Below are 21,050 nucleotides of genomic sequence, written 5' to 3' on the forward strand. Positions count from 1 at the left end.
TATTATTATTACCTCTGCCATGGATGGCTCTTACACTATTAAAGGATAACTTTCAAAATGGTAAAATCATAATTCTCAAATAGATAAGGTTAACATGTGTACATAACTCATTACTTAAGGAGGGAATCAGGGAGATTTACAACTGTTTCAAATGAGAACTGGACTTACAGAGATTCATTCTCTACTGCATTCGCCCTGCCACGAACAGGAACAACGCGCATCACACACCAGCCCCGCACAAGTTATCAAATAACCCAGCCAAAGGCCGCCACTGTGCAGCCCATACAGAACCGGGTCCCCTGAGCCCTGGATGGACACAGCACGCCCCTGAAAGGACGCCCAGCCATCCTCTGCCCATCCTCTTAACGTCCTTCCCGCTTTGTTCTAGAACCTAGCGCCACAGTGGAGTGTCCTCATTTGTTTGCTTCTGTAAACCCTGCCGGACTGTGAGCTCCCGGGGAGGAGCAGAAACACCACGCACAGTGAGAGATCCCGTTTGATTCCAGGGACTGGGGAGCTGACGCTTGGCCTGGGCCTAGAACGAACGGGCTGCGTTTCTCAGAGAGAGCCATGCGGGACCACGATCGGCGGCGGGCAAGTGCTAGACAGCGTGCCGGGCCCTGGGCGGGGCCAGGAAAAGAAGGAAGATGTCTGGACTCTGTTCTGTTTCCTGGAAACTCTCATCTGGACCATAAAAGGCTAACAATGCTTACAGCACAGTGTGATGAGGGCCCTAGAAATCCAGAAGACACACTTCAAGGACTTTGCCAGGCCCGGTTTGATGAAGGCTGGGCCTTTGCTGGCAGACAGCTGGCAGTGAGGATTAATGTTTGATTCCCTCAAACCTCTGGCCGTGGCAGCCCTCACAGTAGGCAGAGGGGACCCCGCAGCATTCGCAAAGGAGGACTAACCACCAAGGAAACTCGGGAAAATGTGCTTTCCCTTGGAACCTAAATTCTGTGAGGCAGGGAGTATATCTGAATATGCTTGTTATGTGACAGCACTCATTTGTGGAATATATAAAAAGGAGGGAGGGAGGGAGGGAGGGAGGGAGGGAGGGAGGGAGGAAGGAAGGGAGGGAGGAAGGGAGACGGACGCACTGCTGGCCTGCTCAGTGGCCTCAGATGCAATCACACAGAGACTGGTGTCCTTTGAATGCTGAGGCACCAACCAATTCCTTCGGTTTCTTTGGCTCCTACTAGACAAGCCCTTGGCCTCTCCTATGCGTGCAGCTCCCGATGGGAAAGCATATGCTCAGCAGACTGGCAGGAACGTCCAACCGAAGAGCCGGCCACACTCCACCTACTCTGCTATACACACTCGGCCGAGACGTCCATCAGGCTCCCAGGAACGGACGAGATCACACCAAGTTCACCAAGGTGGTGCCACTGCAGTTGGCCGCCTGACCCATGGGCCTGGTGACCACCACCTGACCATCTGCCAAGCTTTGATTGGCAGAAATGTTTCTCCAAACACCGCGCATCGGGGCTGGCAAACCCTGGCCCAACCACCGGGGGTCCCGGCCTGGTGCTCAGACACCTGGGCTGTCTCAGCTGCCGCCCTGCCCCACACGTCCCCTCTGGGTCAGCCCAGCCCCGGGGACAGTGCCAGCAACCTGAGCTGCTTGTGCTTCTCTGAAGGGGCAGACGCCTTGGGAACCGGCTCAGGACCTGCCCTGGGACCAGCCCAGCCCCTGCCTGGAAGCCGCTGGGCCTCCTCCCACACCTGGCGCTCACCCACGGGTGGTCCGCGGACACTGGTGGCCCGTGAGGTCCGAAAGGTGGGCGACTGCTGGCACACACGATACACATTCCCCGAAGTGTGAGGGGCTGGCGGCTCTGGGCTCAGCTGGGTTCAGAGTCCGCTCTACCACGCCCTGGCTGTGTGGCTCTGTGACTCGGTTTCCTCATCTGTAAAACACGGATAATATTCGTTGTATCAGCCAGAGCTCAGTGCAGGAAAAAGTGATACAGGGGGTTAGGCGCCCATGGGGCGGTCAGGGTAACAGGACAGGGAGGATGGGGAGGCTGGGTCTCGAAGACCTGCTCCGTGGACCTGGGCAGGGGAGGAAGGTGGCATCCGGAGGCTGCCTCTGGCACTGCTGTGTTCCGGGATGCGCTGACGTGGCTGTGATCTGGGGAGCGGCTGGGGTGGGGTGCACACTGGACGTGGCTGCAGGAGACCAGGCCCATCTGAGTGACCCTGCTTGCCAGAGGGAGCAGCCACAGCAGGAGGAAGGGGTCGTGGCTCCCTTCCACCTTCCAAATCCCAGGGGTCTCAGCCTGGGATCACAACACGCACCAGCACTAGAAGGAGTGGGTCTGGCACACGCAGCTTTAGCTTCTGCCTCCAAAGGAAGCAGGAATGGAGGCTGGTGCCACTCAGCCCCCTGAGGGTGAGTCAGTCCCGTTTGTGCCTGGAGAGCACCTCCCAGTCCCGGGCTCCCGGCACGTGCTCAGTGAAGGTGGGCTTCCGGGAACGTTTCAGTGACTATGGCTCCATGCCTGCCACGGATCAGCACCGGGCAAGGCCCTAGGACAGACGCCAGCGAGCAAGACAGGGCCCTCCCCTGGCGAAGTGATGAGACTTGGGAGCAGAGAGCGGAATCATAAAGGAAGGGGGTCACCCTGACCGGTTTGGCTCAGTGGATAGAGTGTGGGCCTGCAGACTCCAGGGTCCCAGGTTTGATCCTGGTCAAGGGCATGTACCTTGGTTGCGGGCACATCCCCAGTAGGGGGTGTGCAGGAGGCAGCTGATCGATGTTTCTCTCTCATTGATGTTTCTAACTCTCTATCCCTTTCCCTTCCTCTCTGTAAAAAATCAATAAAATATGTTTTTAAAAAATAATAATTAAAAAAATAAACGCTAACTCAACAACAGCATCTCCTATAGACTCCCTGTGTATGTCTCCCCCAAATAGCCTTTAAAAAAAAAAGGAAGGGGGTCACTGTCAAAGTGTGTCATACACTCCAGGGGAGCTCAGAGGGCTGTGAGGACAGAGCGGGGCCCGGGCCAGTCTTGCGGAGGTCAGCGGTAGCTTTCCCGTAGCAGTGGCACCAGAGGCTTGAAGGAAGAACTAGAAATTAACCGACTAAGCAGGGGGACGGGTGCGCGCGTGTGTGACCATGCTAAGTACCACCGAGAGGGCGCACACACTTTTATACAGACCCCCGAAAGTTGAGGGGTGCTTGGCACTTCCCACAAGTGGCCAGTTCAGCCAGGCGGGTACACAGAGTGGTGGGCAAGAAAGGAAGCGGGCGAGGAAATGAGGGCCACGGAGACGTGTGGGATTGACAGGCCCCTGAAGAATCCGAGCTCTGCCCTGTGGGCAGCGGGAGCTGGAGCGGGTACTGGGCAGAGAGAAGGACCACCACCCTGGTCTCAGAAACACCACTGGAGGCGGCGGTGCGACAGGCTGGAGGAGGGAGGGACCGCAGGCCATGCCTGGAGGAGGACGAGAAGGCAGAGCACCTCCCGGGGAGTTGAGGGGGAGGCAGAGCGAACCCAGAGGAGTGGGAGGGGTGCAGGGAGGAACCCGGGGTAGCTGCCAGGTTTCAACAGCAGGCACGCCCAGAAGGGTGGGGTCCCTATCTACTCCTGGCACTGGATCCCGGGTGGCACCCACCCACAGGCTCCCCGCCTCTGGACTGAGTTCACAAAAAGCCCCTTCCCTCCCATCAACTTCACGGCCCGCGTGCAAGAGCCAGGAAGGCTTCTCGCCTAAAGGAGCTTTAACTGGATGACCGCAGGCTCCGGCCGGGGTGGGGTGCAGGGGGGGCAAGGAGAAGGAAAAAGCTGTGGGCGCACAGCCTGCATTCAGGGCCTCTCTCCTCCCCCCCGCCTGGCAGACTGATCCCCTCCTCCCTCCCCCCACGCTAGGAAAGGTCTAGGGGACATGAGCAGAACCTTAGGCCAAGCCCCTGGCCCCTTCCTCTGTTGCAACAGGCAGCCACCTGGCCTCCTCCTGCTCTGAAAGTTCTGTATTCCTCCTGCTGTGAGATCCAGGTGAAGGGAGACCCCCACCTACACAGGACATGCCGCCTGCCAACTAGGAGATTTAGTCCTTGGAACCAAGGCATCTTCCCAGAGGCTCTTGTCAGCAGGGACATTGCCGTCCTGGGTGACATTAGCTGGCCACCCCTTCCCTGTCACAGTGGTGCAGGCACATTACAGGACTGCTCTGGTCTGAGCTGAGAAGAGAGGCCTGGAGTCCGTCGAAGGGGGTCCGGGCATGGGACAATGATGATAGAAACAGCCTTTCCTACGGACTGAGCACTCTGCACTCCTAATGTCCAAACCTTCATAACCCTGCAATGTCATTACTGTTCCCATGTCGCAGATGATGAGACTGAGGTCCAGTCAGGTTAAGCCATTGGCTCATTAAAGGTCACATGGCTACCAGGTGGCCGAGCTGGAAGTTTAACCAGCCCAGGCCTGACACCAGTGCCTTCCGCCTGATGGCCACGTGAGGCACGAACAGTAACTGCCCTTCCGCTCTCCTACGTTCTTCTGGCTGGTCCCACAGGCACGTAAACGTGAGACAGATCAACGAGAGAAAACAACCGCACTGACGACATAGGCCGTGTGGGGGTTCCAGAAGGACCTGCGGGCTGAGAACTGGTCAGCGGTTAAAGCAGCTCATATGCCATGGAGGCCGAAAAGCAAATACTGGTAAATAAGTGTTCGCCGGGCCATCTTTAGCAACGGAGACACAGGGCAAAAGACAAACAGACGAAACAATGGGACGCAGGAAGATGTGGTCAGAGGCCCCAGGAGGCCCCTCCTCTAAGGGGAGCCTGAACTCCCTTCCTCTCGGTGATGGCTGCCTTCCCAGAGCCGGCCCTCTCTCAATTCCTTAGGCAACGAGGGGAAGGTCAGAGGGTTTTTGTCTGAGTCTTTTGTTTCATAAAAATAACCAGCTTAAAATAATAGCCCAAGAGGCATATCTGGGGGTGACAAACTGCTTCCCTTTAACTACATGGTCATGAAGTCTAGCTCCCTGAACCCCCAAACTCCCTAGAGTCGCCTCACCCAGGTGTTGTTCTCCTACGTCTCTCATGGTCATTGGGCTGGGCCTAGGCATCGCAGCCCCGGGAACGGCAGGGGTACCGGCCAAGGCCAGGCTGCTGAGGGGGGAGGTCTGCTGGGGAAAGTCCGGACAAGGGCCGGGGCTCAGCCAGAGCTCTGTGAGGCTTCGTCCTTGGTCTCCTCTGCCCAGCGGGGTCTCCTGGGCTTGCTGTTCCTCCTCCCGGTCTTCCCCTGCCCTGGGACACCGCCCCGGGCCTCAGCCTGCTGCCTCCCCGCGCCCCCCCACCCCCAGGCTCCCAGCGGGGGTGCGTCCCACCAGCCCTAATGCTCTCAAATCCCCAGCGAGAAGCCAGGCCACCCACCGAGCTCATTCACGTGCAGCGGCTGTCCAGTGACCAGGGCAGCAGGAGGGGACAAGACTCCAGGCCCCTGGTCACGGTCCCCCCTATGGGGGAGGGAAAGCAATTCTCCTTTCTGAGTTCTTGGCTGAGACCCCCGGAATAAAAGACAGAATAATTCGAGAAAAACCAACCTGAGAGCATAAATACAGACCTCATTCATACATGGGAGGTACCCAGGAAAAATGAGGTAACTCTCCCAGGTGGCCTAAGGCAGCAGCTTTTAAACACCATCTTCAGCTAAAGACCAGAGAAAGGAACGGGGAAGGTGGGGGAGGCCTGTTAGGGAAGGTCACCGGGAAAAGCGGTAAACGGGTAAGGTCGGTTTAGAGAGGCCAAGTCCCTGCCTTCCCCAGCGATAAGATTCTCTGGTGACTTAGAGCCACCTTCCTGCTATAGAAAGGGAGGCCCCGCAGAAAATAAGATTTTCTTTATAAAAGTATGTTTCCCTGTCAAAGAGGAATCTCCGCTCCGTTTTCAGAGCTCCTCCTGTGCCTGTCGTTTCTCAAAATAATCATGGTGCCCAAGAGGCGTGTTTTGGAGTGGCATGTTCTGCTACCCTGAACCTGGGTGTCCTGCCACCGCCCAGGCAGCTTTCAGGAGGAAAAAAAAATGTTCTGATCTAAAATGAGACCAATGGTGTTCCTTGGGTCACAAGATTTCTGCTGGGCTATGCCCCTGGGCACATCTTCATGACACCAGGTTCCCGAGCAGCAGGAGTGGGCAGCGCCAGGGCCAGGCGGCGGCCGGCCATGAGCCCAGCCTCAGCAAGGCGCTTAACTACCACCAGAAGGCCGGGGATCCACAGACCCACAGGAAATCCCCAATACACAGTCCCGCCGGGCCAGGCTGAAGGCCAGGGCGTCTGCCTCCTCTTTCAGACTGGGGGCCCCTCTGTTGGGGAAAGGCAGCTGAAGCACTGGGCTGCTTGCTTCAGGGCTCCCTGCTTGGGAGTTCCAGCCCAGGCCTGGGAAGCCGGAACTGCTCCTCCCCGCGCCCCCTTCCACCCTCCCACACACTCCTACACACATTCACTCCCAACACAGGACACAGGCACACGGCTGACACCTCAACAAACAAGCACTGCCCTCCCCCGCGCAGGCTGCCCTGACATACATATGCATGAACTTCTCAGGGCTGTGTTCCCAGTTGCCAGAGGGATTTCACACGGACCTTCAAGGCTGGACCACACAGGAAACCTGGAGAGAGGACTAGCCTGGGAGCAGAGAGGGCGTTCTGCTCCTTCCTCTCCCCCCAGAAGGCCTCCTCCCCATCTTCCTTACAATCCGGCCTCCCCAACACGATGCGAGTGTGGAGCGCCCTCGTGTGGCCGAGGCCGGCCCTGCAGCCTCGCCGCCGGGATCCCAGGCTGCCCTCCTCCTGGGGTGCCCTCTTCCCAGAGCCCTGGGCCCCGCTGCCCCACGGGTGTCATGGCTGTGCCACAGCCCACGCTCACTACTACCAACTGGCCTGCCTCCAACCTAGACTCCCTCCTTCTCTTATCTCTCTTTTTTAAAAATATATTTTTATTGATTTCAGAGAGGAAGGGAGGAGAGGGAGATAGAAACATCAATGATGAGAGAGAATCATTGATCGGGTGCCACCTGCACGCCCCCTACTGGGGATCCAGCCCGCAACCCGAGCATGCGCCTCGACCAGGAATCCAGCCAGCGACCTTCCAGGGCACAGGAAAACCGAGCCACACCAGCCAGGGCAATCCTGAATATGTTCCAACTTATATTTTAAGATACAGTATTCTGTGCGTATAAAAGACGCTTTTCACAAACTGTTAGTTATAAAACATGGTGTAGTTAACAGCCCTGACCCTGCCACCCAACAAGAGAGCTGAGACATCTCTAATAACATGTCATCCTCTTCACCGCTATTTCCCCCTTCGATTCTGTCAGTTTTTGCTTCATATATTTCCCTGTTATTAGGTATGTGAAGATTTATAACTGTGCTATCTTCTTGCTCTATTGAACCTTTCATTTTTTTTCTTTAATCCTCACCTGAGGATATGTTTTTATTGATTTTAGAGAGAGGGAGGGCGAGAGAGGGAGAAAGCGAGAGAGGAAGAGAAACATTGACCGGTTGCCTCCTGTACTAGCCCCAACCAGGAATCAGACCCGCAGCCTAGGTATGTGCCCTGTAACCTTTGGGTGCACGGGACGACGCTCCAACCAACACAGCCACACCGGCCGGGGTGAACCTTTTAGGAATACGTAATAGCCTTCTTTGCCTCTTGTTACCTTGTCTGGTTTAGAGTCGATTTTGTATGATATTAGGACAGCCACCCCTGATTACTGTTTGGATGGGATATCTTTTTCCATCCTTTCACTTTCAATCGATTTGTGTCTTTGGCTTTAAAATGCGTCTCTTGTAGACAACGTAGAGCTGGGTCACGTGTTTTTATCCATTCTGCTCATCTATGTCTTTAATTGAAGAGTTTAATCCCTTTGCATTTCAAGTAATTCTGATAAAAAGGGATTTCTGTCATTTGACTGAATTGCTTTCATTTTACCTCAGTTCCTCACCAGGGCCTCTCTGCAGGGCTGCCTCTGCAGCCTCAAGACAGGGCGGCCGGCGTTCCCCAAACTCTGAGTGTAACCACGATGGAAGCCACGGCGCTGTTTTATGACCTTCTCTCTCTCTCTCTCTCTCTCTCTCTCTCTCTCTCTCTCTCTCTCTCTCTCTCTCACACACACACACACACACACACACACACACACACAACACACCATCTCTTCTCCTTTATTCTGTTTGTTAGACATGAGTCACTAAATCAGCCCGCCCTGGAGGGAGGGACTAAGACTCCACCTCTTGAAGACAGGAGAACCAAAGACACGGGAACATGTTTTGAAGTTGCTGAGACTCTCTCACGGTCTCCCCTGTCACCGCACCCCGCTTCCCCAGGGCCCTGCGAGGTGAGGTGCGAGGTGTGCAGGGCAGGCACTGAGGCCCAGGGAGGCTGAATGACCTGGCCGTATCCTCACGGCTGGTATGTGAGGCTGGAACCCATGAACCTCCTCTCCTCACCCCCACCCCAGACAGGACTCCCTCTACGCCCTACTTTTTGTACCACTTTCTCTTCTCTCTTCCACCTCTGGTCCCCAGGACGATCCTGCGAAGTGTATCAGCGATTGCTAAACATCAAGGAGCCCAGAGAAAGCTGGGTTCTGGTCATGGCTTTGGCACAGCTGAACTGTGTGATCTTGGGGAAATCCCCTCCCCTCTCTGAGCCTCCTTATTCTTCTCTGAAGGATGTTAAAGGATTCACAGTGTAAAAATCCATAAACAGAAACCTCGTTTGAAATGAAATAGGGAGGCCAGAATGCGGAGCTCTGACGCCCTGTGTCAATCACAACGCACAGAGGGGATACCCTTGTAACAGCTCTTCCCAACTTCCTCTCCCCCCGCTGCGCCCCCCTGCCCACAAAAGAGCCTCCCCCTCCTTTGTTTAGTGGACTTCTGTGGGCCCGCCAGGGTCGCATGCTCTGGATTGCAATTTGTTGTTGTGCCCGAATAAACCCATTTTGCTGGAGAAATAGCTGACTGACTTATTTACGCTCAACCATATTCAAAGAGGATACAACGGCAGCTCTCACCCTGGTATAAAACGCACCTATGTCAAAGGCTTTACCTCATCCATCAACGAGGACAGCCAGTTCTGAGGAAAACACACAGAACCACGCTCTTCGCGGCCAGATAAAGATGCTGAAATACATGTACAAATAGTTGCAAAACTGGAAGCACTGCCAAAATCAGTCAATAGCCATAGGAACCGGTTGCGAGCCGATTGTGGAATGGTCACAATGAGCATTTCTTAGAAAGGAACACACTGCTGTACTATCAGCTTTTTTACAAGTTAACTTCCACCTCCACGGAGTTGTGAAATAGCCAAAGCCGGCAAAGATAACCTGACGGATGAGCTAACCAGGCCAGGACTCTCACTTAATCTCAAAGCCTCGCAGTTTCCCCTTGCTGGGATAAAAGCATGGGCGTAGAGCCCTGATTCCTTCCGGCTCTGAAATTCTCTGGTCCTCAGCCTCGGTCGGCAGGTGAGAAACCCAAGGCCCAGCTGTGGTGGCATAAGGGGAGGTGTCTCCATCCAGGGCCCCCACGAGGGTCTGCCTCCTGCGTTTCCCCTTCCCTCAGCTCCACCCAGGAAGATAAACACACCAGAGACTTTTTTTTTTAAGAATTGAGTTTTCTGACTCCTCCTCTTGTCCTGGCCCAGAGGTGGGACCCTCTCACATGGACTTGGTGGGAGTTCAGAGCGAGCCCCAGGATACGCCTCAATGGTGTGCGGATTATTTTGAACTAAAGGCAACGGAGCCCCTGCAGGCTCAAGAGAAACCTCTGCCCCTTCCCCCCTTAACTACGTAGAAGAATTTAAATTAGAAGACTGGCCCAGCGGAAGAGCTGACCAGAAAGGACTTTTTACCTGGCTATACGTCAGGGTGAACTGTTAATTCTGAACCCGCTCTCTCTGTGCAATGGCCTTCTGAAGCCCCAAGGTGCATGGCCTCATCCCTGTTTTATACACAAGCCCCCCGCTCTGTCTCTGACCCTCTCATGGATGCGGGGTTCCCACACATATGCATGGCATTAAACCGGGTCATTTTCTCTTGTTCATCTGCCTCGTGTCTTTTATTAGAACCATGAAGGTGGAAGAAAGTCGTTTCCTCCCTTAACGCCTGACGTGTGCAACGAACAGCCCACAGTCAAAACCACCCGCATTAGCAAAGGCACTCGCGTGGACAACAGCCTTTCAATCCGTGGAGGGAACGCCGCAAAAGGCAAAATTCAGGATCGATTCGGAAGAACTGACACGCAGCCTTACTCAAGTGCATGCGGCTTGAGCAGGAGAACTTACACGCAGCGGTTCTCAACCTGTGGGCCGCGACCCCTTTGGCGGTCCAACGACCCTTTCGCAGGGGTCGCCTAAGACCATCCTGCATATCAGATAATTACATGACGATTCATAACAGTAGCAACGTGACAGTCATGAAGTAGCAACGAAAATAATTTTATGGTTGGGTCACAACATGAGGAACTGTATTTAAAGGGCCAGAAGGTTGAGAACCACTGATTAGTCACCGGCAAAGCAGCTGCTCCCCCTGGTGGCCGGTGGGAAGAAGTCCACCCCCTCCCAGGACAGGGTCTCTTTTTCACAGAGACCCTGGGGAAGGGGGTTAATGATAAAAGCACATGGCGGGCCTCACATGGACCTAAGACCACCGCGCCCTCACTTCTGTCCACTCGCCCTTCAGACTCCTCCACTCACACCTGCCAATCCGCACTCCAGCTCCGCAGACAAGACGTACAGGCACGCAACCAGCTCTGCATGGACAGGGCCTCTGAGCTGAGCCTTCCCAAACCTCGTTACCTACGAGTTTCCTGTGCAGAACTGAACGCCCCAGCATTGGAGCCACACTCCCAGCTGTGTTCATACTGACCCCTCCACTCTCTCGTGTCCCCTGATATGACCTCAAGAGCCTGGTAGCATTTTTAATACTTAAAATCAAGGACTGGGGGATACATCCTAAAATGCCCTGATCTGCCTTCCCATGACCGCACGAGTCCCTCGGCAGGCCGGGGTCACACTAGGGACAGGACACACAAGTCCTCGACCCGAAATGAGGGCCCTGGCCACTCCTCCCATCCTATTCCTGGACCACACAGTCCCCCACCCTGGGCCTGGGAGGGGCCACTTGGTGCTCTTCCTGACACTCGCCGTCTGTGCTCCACACCTACCCTGTGCAAAAATACGATGACACCCGCGCCCACCACTGAACTGAGTGAAGACATTGTTTCAGCCTGGTGGCCACTGACACGGAAATGCCTTTTTAGCTCTAACTAGTTCACGGCAGGCGACCAGAGTAGAACAGCCAGCGTGGTTTATGAAAGGCTGATCCCCCACCATAGGCAGTCATCTCTTTTTGCTGCAGAGCTTCAAGGGACAAAATCGCATGTGGGCAAGTGGTACTGCCCAACCTCACTTAAACTTCCGCCAAAACTTCTTCCGGAGACTCCGAGCCTTTCAACCAGCACCCATGGGGCGGGGAAGGGGGGGGGGCGGTTGGCAGGGGGGGGGCGGGGAGGTCCACAGTCACGTCCCAGGCACAAGCAGGCTGGGCTAAGATGCAGCTTTCTTTAGCAGATACGTTAATCTCTGACGTCTGAATTGGAGCTCAACACATGTAGCTGTTCCACAAGGGCTTGGAAATAAGTCAACAGGCTTAGCTGTATGCTTAGTTGCATTAGGGGGGATTTAGGCTGCCGTGAGAGTAGCTCGCAGTAATGAACAGCTTCGGCCTCTCCCACTGGGATGCTGTTTTCGTCCTGTGAATCCCTTACACCGTCCACCCCATTCGGCGGTGAGGATTCTGTCCAAGGAACCAACGCCCCTCCAGGTGTCCCGGGGACGCTAAGCCGAAAGGGATCTGACACGGGACATTGAAAACTGCTGGGCGGGCTGCAGCAGAGGGATACCTCCCGGACGCCACAGGACGGACGCCCTCCGAGGCTGACCCTTCCAGTCTGCTGTCATGCACACACTACCTCACTATCAAGGAACTTAGGGAAGTAGCACACATACATTCTAAGAATAGTATAAAACCTATCCTGCTGTTTTTCCGTGAAATTCTGGCTTTTCAAACAGATTTTGTATCAATGTGTGCTGCTCTAGCCTTTTTCACCCCCTGCTTCATCAGGATTGGGTATTTTCATTGAACATTTTTCTAAATTTTTTATAATTAAGAGACATTTTTATTGTAAAAAATTATTTTTAAATCATCATAGAAGACACCCTGCCCAAGGAAAAACAGTAAATGTATTTTTTTAATTAAATGCCATCACACTAGGAAGAAAATTCTTAAAGATTAACATTTTCCCTTCCACTTGTGTAGTAGTCTATTCTTTTCGTGTGAGTTGTCTCTTCACGTTTGTTGCCCATCTACTCAGGGCCTGTTTTAATCATAAGTACAAATGAGGTATTACAAGGTGTAGATTTTAACCCTTTGTGACCTCTTAATAATACAAGTATTATTTCATATGTCTTTCCAAACAGGTCCTTTCTTTTTATGTCATCCACTAGTATAGGACTCTAATCCTCCTGTATAATAAAAGCCTAATGTGCAAATATAAATGAATATCAGCCCATCAGCTTAGTTGGTTGGTTAGAGCATTATCCTGATACACAAGGTTGCAGGTTCCATCCCTGGTCAGGGCACATACAAGGCTCAACCAAAGAATGCATAAATAAGTGGATCAACAAATCAATGTTTCTCTCTCTTCTCTCTCTCTCTCTCTCTCTCTCTCTCTCTCTCTCTCTCTCTCTCTCTCTCTCTCTCTCTCTCCAAACAATTAATTTAAAAAATTTAGAGTGTATATGAATGTCAAATAAGCACATGAAAAGATACCAAACATGGTGTTTCTCATCCATGTCCCTAATTTCTGAAGTGAACACTTGCTTGAAATCTTCCTGAGTTTGCAAATAACTCTAAGGTTACCTGAGGAGACCACCTTGCACCATGTCCAGTTGTTCTCAACCGTTAAAACAGAAATGTGAGGGGGGTTTGTAAGATTGAACGGAAAACACTAGAGGGCACTGTATCCCCTTTGGTTTGCAGTAAAGATTTGTGTGCGGAAATCCCGTTTCAAACCATGTCTTAGCGGCGTGGCTTTAGGTCAGTCTTCCCAGCCCCTGGGTTCCAGCTTCCGCGCCTGCAGAATGTGGGAGGCTGGCTCTGTAATTTCCGAGCTCCTGTCAACTCTAAAGCCAGGATGACATGTGGGAAAACATTAAAAGTCATACCTGCTTTTCCTACCACCTTCTCCAGCTCCCTCAACCTGGTTCCTCTCCGCACCTTCTCTATTGATGTTTTTCCAGCTAACCAGCTTGGAGGCACTTTTGGCCTTTCTCTCGTAAGCACTGTGACTTCTAGAAATTTGCTGAACCTGAGCTTCGGGTTCCTTATTTGTTATATATATACACATACATATACATATATATGTGTATACACACACATACACACACACATTTCTTGTTGATTTCAGAGAGGGAGAGGGAGAGATGGAAACATCAATAATGAGAGAGAATCATTGATCGGCTGCCTCCTGCATGCCCCCAACTGGGGATCGAGCCCGCAACCCGGGCATGTGCCCTTGACCAGAATCGAACCCAGGACCCTCCAGTTCCCAGGCCGACGCTCTATCCACTGAGCCAAACCAGCTAGGGCTCAGGTTCCTTATTTGTTAATAAAATCTACTTCACAGGGTGGGTCCTGAGGATGCAGGTGAAGTGCTTAGCATAAAATCAGTCTCCCCAGCCGCCCCCCCCCCCAAAGAAACACCCTGCTAGCTATCAGATACCCTGTCGCACATTCAGTGCCCACAAACATGTGGCCCCTCTGTAGTCTCCTTTCTCCGTGTTTCCAACTCCCCCCCTCCCACCGCAGCCCTTCAGACCAGTCTTGCCACCTCTGACTGGCTCCTTCCCCGACTTGTCTGCACCCGCCCCATTCGGCGAGGACCAGGCCCGCTCCCCACAGCGCCTATGAGGCCGGTTCTGCAACAGGACACTGGCCCTGAGGGTCTGAGCGCTTCCCCGAGGTCACTGGACCCCAGAGCGAGGCCACAGCAGCTCGTCCCGCCCCCGGTGCGCCCGTCCATTCAAACCCGGCCCCGCCCTCCATGTCCAGCCGCCGCCCCGCTCCTGCCCGCGCCCCGCACCTGAGTCAGGCCCCCGGGCGCCGCCTCCGTCCTCGTCCTCGTCCTCGTCCTCGGCGGCCGTTCCCTTGGCTCCGGCAGAAGCCGAGACTGAGGCCGACGTCCGCGTGCCGCCGCGTGCCGGTCCTCAAAGGCTGCGGGGCGCACGTGGCGGGGCGCGCGGCCGTGCGGGAGCTGCCCGCGAGGGGGCGCGCTTCCAGGGGAAGGGGCCGCGGTGCAGGGGACCCACCCGCCGCGCGCACGCTCCGACCCGGGGGCGGGGCGGAGGCGGGAGAGCTGCGCGGCGTGGGCGCGGCGTGGGCGCGGGAGGGAGCGCCGCCGCGTCACGCACACGCTCGACGCCAGAGTCGCGCGAACAGGTCCGGTGGGCGGCGGCACGAGCGAGCGGGCCCCCGGCCTCCGGGTGAGCAGACGCCTTGGGCGCCGGGGAGGGAGGCGGCCCCGCGGCGGGTAGTGGGCCTGGAGGAGGGACCGGGCGGAGGTGCGCGCGGAGGGCCGGGGGCCCACCGGCTGTGCGCATGCTCCCACCCGCGGGCAGAGACCCTTGCACACCCATGACGCTGCAACTGCCTGAGCCACCGACTGAGCCACCGACCAGGGCTCATTTATTTATTTATTATTTATTATTATAATTATTATTTAATATATGTGTATATATGTTTTTATTGATTTCAGAGAGGAAGGCGGAGCGAGAGAGAAAGAGAAATATCAATATGAGAGAGAATCATGGATCGGCTGCCTCCTGCAAGCCCCACACTGGGGATGGAGCCTGCAACCTGGGCATGTGCCCTTGACCGGGAATCGAACCATGACCTCCTGGTTCATAGGTCCATGCTCAACCACTGAGCCGCGCTGGCCGGCCGTAAGTACTTATTTTTGTTTCTTTGAGAGCCGCATTCTGGTGAAAGGGAGGTGAGTGTGACCTGGAAGAGCAGAGCACGAGTGGCCTCAAGTCGCGATTTTTTTAAAAAATATATGTTATTGATTTTCTATAGAGAGGAAGGGAGAGGGATAGAGAGTTAGAAATATCGATGAGAGAGAAACATCGATCAGCTGCCTCCTGCACACACCCCTATTGGGGATGTGCCCGCAGCCAAGGTACATGCCCTTGACCGGAATTGAACCTGAGACTCTTCAGTCCACAGGCCGAAGCTCTAGCCACTGAGCCAAACCGGTTAGGGCTCAAGTCGCGATTTTGCTGGGACTGGACAGAGCTGTGGCATGTGGAGTCCTGCCAGCCACCCCCCACACACACTTCCTGGAGGGAAGCCTCCTGGGGACAGCAGGCTCCCCTCCTGTTGGTCATTCAGATGCAAGTGAATGTTTAACTCAAGAAGGCAGAGTGCTCACCAGTCTCCCACATCACAGCGTGGCTGTGGTTCTCCAGCCTTCCCTTAGGGAGATGGCGTCAGAAAAACAGAAGACACGGGAAGCAGGGCCGCCCCACTAGCTCCAGAATGACTCGCACTGTCAGCTCACCCTTCAGATTCTCCCCAGCTCACCACCTGCCAGTCAGGACCGCAGCTCCTGAGCAGACGTGATTTACAGACCTGTCAACCACCTCCCTGTCCACAGGCTATCTGAGCGTGGGCTTCTCAAATCTCCACCAGCCGACGTTTCCTGTGGAGGTCCCACTGCCTGGGAATTTGACTCCCACTCTACCTGGCCATCCCGAGTCCCCCACTCTCCCAGGTTCCTATAAAGCCTCAAGAGAGAGTGGATGCATTTTAAATGCTTACAGCCAGTGGCCGGGGAAGACATCCTATAATGCTCCGATCTGGCTCCCCATGACCAGTTGAGTCCTTCAGTGTAGCCGGGGCCAGGCCAGGGCAGGAGTCCTGGCCCAAGTGCGGACCCTGGCCACTTCCCGATCACATCCTCCTGCACCGCCTGGGCCTGGCTCCCCGCCTTCTTTCTGCCCAGGGTCAGCCACTGATGCCTTTTCCTGGAACTCTCTGCCTTCACTCCACATCTGATCTGTGCAAGAAAAGATGATAGAGCGTAAGCTCACCACTGATTTGGACGGAAGCCCTGGTGACTATTTAAATGGAAACACATTGATAGCTCTGAATATTTCATGCCAGGTACATTAGAACAACCAGCATTACTTATTGAAGGCTGATCACCCATCATGGGTATTAATACATCTTGCTTTGGTGTCAGCCCCAGGGACATTAGCTTCAAGGAACAAGGTAGGAGGCTTTGGGTACTTTGGCCTCAGGAAATAAATCTCGCGTGGATGGAAGGTGTGGCTTTGGGGTGTCATCCAACCTCCCTCTGGTTTGTCAAAACTTCTCTTTTAAAAAAAAATATTGTTATTGATTTCAGAGAGGGGGAGAGAGATAGGAACATCAATGATGAGAGAATCATTGATCTGTTGCTGGGGATCGAGCCCACAACCCGGCATGTGCCCTGACCAGGAATCGAACTGGCCACCTTTTGTTGTGTGGGACTACGCTCCAACCAACCAACCAAGCCATACCAACCAGGGCCCTTTATTACTGAGAATTATGTGCCAGATACATTCATTTCCTTTCTTAAGATGGGAAAACATGAAATGACTTGCCCAAGGTCATGCACAAAGTGGGACTGAACACAGATCTGTGCCATCCTCTGACTGTGGTCCCAGGCACCCCTACACCTGGCAGTTGCCTGAATTCCTGGCACACGCAGGGGCTCCCTAAATGTTCCTGATGTGAATAATTCTTAAGTCTCTGTCTTCTGCCATGATTGCTCAGTCCAGTCCGATGCCTACCACTAATGCAGGACATTCCAGTTAGTTGCCCCAAGGTCACTGCCACTGAATGTATCTTCTCATCCAACTAAATGTCCTTCTTCCTCAAAGGTTCCATTTCTCCTCATCATACCACCATTTTCTAGCCCCCAAGCTAACACTCCTACAGTTTGTACGTTATCATTCCTCAGCCCTCCCCTCTCCCACCCCATACGTGATCTGACATCGAGTTGGATGGCTTTTCTCTTTGAAGTGACTCTTGGGTTTCCATCTGCTCCACCTCTCTGACCTTAGCTGTCCTCCCCTGAGCTCATGACCAGCCTCCAGTCTCAGAGCCCGTCCTCTTGAGGACCCGTCTCCTCCCCTGTCTTCTTAGATCCTTAACCACACGCATGCCCAAATCCACAGAGCCAGATGGTGGGCCACATAGATTGTATTTTATGATGAAATGATATGCTTGTTTAGGCTTGGGTTAGATTGGAGTTGGATCTGTCTCTTGTTTGTTTGGGGAAAGGAGATTGGTGGTTGCACGTCAGCATAAGTAAAGTATAAAGGCATGCCCTCCAGAACTCATCATGCGACAAACTGCCCTGTTGCCCAGATCATAGCGTTCTGCCTTTTACCTCTGACCTCCCACCATTTGCTCCAAGAATCCAGTTCCTATTATTATAAACAAATAAGTAAATAAAAAACCCTGCTGTTCCTGTGTATTTTGCTTACTTATTATGGTTGTTATTCATGGCACGTTTTCTAGGCACAAGAAATTGCATAGAATAAGTATTTCTATGACTTTAAAATGTAAGCAGGAAATAATTCTATTAGTAATTGAAAATTATAAACATACTGGTAAGAACCAAGTTGGTTGCTACAGGGACTACAAAGATTTTGAAAGGTAATACTATTGGCTTATTGCAGTGGTTCTCAACCTTCCTAATGCCGTGACCCTTTAATACAGTTCCTCATGTTGTGGTGACTCCCAATTTCATTGTTACAAATTGAACATAATTAAAGCATAGCGATTAATCACAAAAACAATATGTAATTATATATGTGTTTTCCGATGGTCTTAGGCGACCCCTGTGAAAGGGTCGTTTGATCCCCAAAGGGGTTGCAACCCACAGGTTGAGAACCTCTGGCTTATTGGGTCAGGAATTATTGGACAATTAGATTTGGGGAGGTGGGGAGTAGCTACCCCCTCATCCTTAAGAGATTCCTACCTCCCAACCCAGGGGATACCTAGCAGCTTTGGAGCCAAGCCACCAGGAGAAGGGGAACGAGGGTCTGTGAGTGGGAGTCCAGCGAAGAAAGCAGGTCTGTGCACCTCTTGGGACCTTAAAACCACTGGTCCCCTCCAGCCCGCACTCTCCTCTTCTCTCTCAAGACCAGAGCACAAGCAGTTTATCTGTCAAGATATATGAAGCCTTTGCAGACCATTATGGAATTTACACAAATCTGATGATCTCCCACAGTGAACAATTACAGTAAGTTCTTCCAACAAGATTAGCATCAAATAGATTCGCTGAATGTACTGCCAGCAGCCTTGGCCAGTGACAGGGAAGGAGCAGAATCAACACAGGCCTGTGTGCCTTAGCCCTTGCCTTCATTCTCCTTTCCCCTTCCTGCTCTCTGAAACTTCTAGATCTTCAAAGGTGGAGGCGTGGGAATCACACAGGCCATTCATTCAATGATCGGCATCCACCAGGGCAGAGTTTCGTCTGGTCCCTACCACATCCTGCCCTGCCCTTCCCTCCTGCCAAAGCATGAGCACCCTTCATTCTCTCCTCTCTTCCCCGCAGTTCCTGCCCACAGGGGAGTCATAATTGAACCAAAGGTTCTAACGGAGAAGAAAGTGATTTTTCCTCCCAGAGTTCAGGGCGTGGGTTGGGTGTGAACTGGCCAGTAATGGGGTGACTCAGAAATGTAATCAAGATACAAGTCTAAAGCCATCCTCCCTAGGAGTCACCTGCCCAGTGTTTCTTTCCGCACCGGGTTTTTAAACCTCTCCTTACATACAGGAGAGCAGGACTTGTCATTAGCCATGACTGTCAATCTTCACCATCCCCTCCGCTGTGCCAAGTGGTGCCACAGGCCTTCCTCTCCTCCACCCTCCCCACAGCCCAGCTGGGGAGGTGGGCTGTCACCTCTCTTTCACAGAAGGTGAGGATGAAGCTCAAATGACACTGAGCTGGGCTGAACCCCATCCAGATGGACCCGGCCCAGGCCCGGCCCACAAGCCCAGGCCATTCACCTCCACATACCCAAGGCTGCCACTTGGAACATCTGCATGCCTGGCAAACAGGAAGCACCAGAGAGTGGGAGGCCCCAGGAGCAGCCCTGGGCAAATGACCACAGGGTAGGGCAGCACCGAGACCCCCTCCCCAACATACACCCCCTCTTCCGCAGCAGACAGGGCTCCACTGCCCACCGCGGTAACTGGCTCCATGGGGGACAGGCACTCTGGGAGGGCAATGGAGAGAGCGTAGCACTTGGTCAGGACCTGGTATGAGACCGTGGAAAATACTTAGCGAAAACCTGGGTTCATAGTGCATTTATTCAGCCTTTTGAAAATGTTGGCTTTTAGGTTTATTATCCTAGTTGAGTGACCTCAAACAAACCACTTAACCACTCTCCGTTCCTTCATCAGACATTTCCAACGCGGTGTGCTGGGTACACAGACGTAGAGATGGCCCTGCCCTGGGAGCTTCCAGCCCAGAGGGACAGCCCCCCCACCCCCCCGCCACACACACCCTCCACCATCACCCCAGATCTGTGCTGTAAGAGAAGCAAACTCACGATGCAGAGAGGATGCACGGAGACTCCTAAGCCGGGTTAGAGAGCCAGGAAAGCAGGAAAGGGTGCCTGGAGGAGCTGCCACTGCACCCGAGGTGAAGTAGCAGTTAATAAAGGGAACAGCATCTGCGTGGGGGAACAGCACACGAAGAATTAGGAGTGCAGAGGAACCAGAGAAATGGGTGCTGGAGCTGTTTCCCATGGTGTGTACCTGGGACCGTCCCTCCCCCAGGCGGGATCTCGGTTTTCCCACTTCACCTGTTCTCGTCAGCAATTGGTATAAGATTAAATAAGATAACGATGCCTGGCCAGCATGGCTCAATGGTTGAGCTTCGGCCTATGAACCAGGAGTTCACGGTTCGATTCCCGGTCAGCACACATGCCCGGGTGGCGGGCTTGGTCCCAGGGTGGGGTGTGCGGGAGGCAGCTGATCCGTGGAGCATGGAGTGGGAGGATCAGACCAGTAAACAGGTAATTTTCACAATCACATTCCCCCTCACAGCAGCCACGGGAGGGGCACAGGGCTGAGACTGTGGGTCCCGATGTATAAATTAGGACATTAAGGACTAGAAAAGAGTGATGACTTGCTCAAAGTCACAGCAGATCATGGGGGTGCCAGGACCCACACTAAGGTCCCACCCTGACTCCAAGCCACTGTCTTTCCACAGAGACAAACCTTAGGCCAATCCCTAGGGTCAGAGTCATAATAAGGAAGCCAGGTGGGCCTCAGACGGGGGAGGCGGGGAGCAGTGGCCCTGAGCGCCCAGCAAGAGCCCCCATGCAGCCGAGTTGGAGAGAACAGGCAACTGAGCTTGGAAGGCTCTGGTCCTATTAGTGTGATTATTCGTTATTCACACGAAGTCCTTCACTGCCTGCAGCCCTGCAGTGCAGCTTGGCTCCGCCTTTCCCAGACACGAATAATCTGCTCTGAGAGGAAAGAATGCATCCTTGGACCCCTTTGTCATGCTGGCTCCCTCCACTGGCTCCCATCTGCTGCCTTCATGCCTGGAAATAAATAAAGAGACAGAGGAGGCTAAACAAACCCTCTGCCCGTCTGAATATCCCATCTGGAAATACCCTCTCCAGGCGTGGCTCACCAAAGCCTCTGATAAAACCCAAACAGCTGTGGGTGGGGCTTTCACTGTCCCTGCTGTATGAGAGGCATCAGTAATCCTGCCCTTCGTCAGGCAGAGCCAGATGTTGGGGCTGGCGGGCGGGGGGCGGGGCCTGTTGGGGAGCAGGGATGACAAGAGATTAGCAACCTCTTTCCCAGGAGTGAGAGGCACACGTACCCAGGAGCAGTGGGAGGATCCCAGGCCAGGGTCAGGGGAGTGACCGTGGTTCCCTTGGCCATTCATTCATTCATT

This window comes from Myotis daubentonii, chromosome 18, assembly GCF_963259705.1.
Source record: "Myotis daubentonii chromosome 18, mMyoDau2.1, whole genome shotgun sequence".
Taxonomy (NCBI): Eukaryota; Metazoa; Chordata; class Mammalia; order Chiroptera; family Vespertilionidae; genus Myotis; species Myotis daubentonii.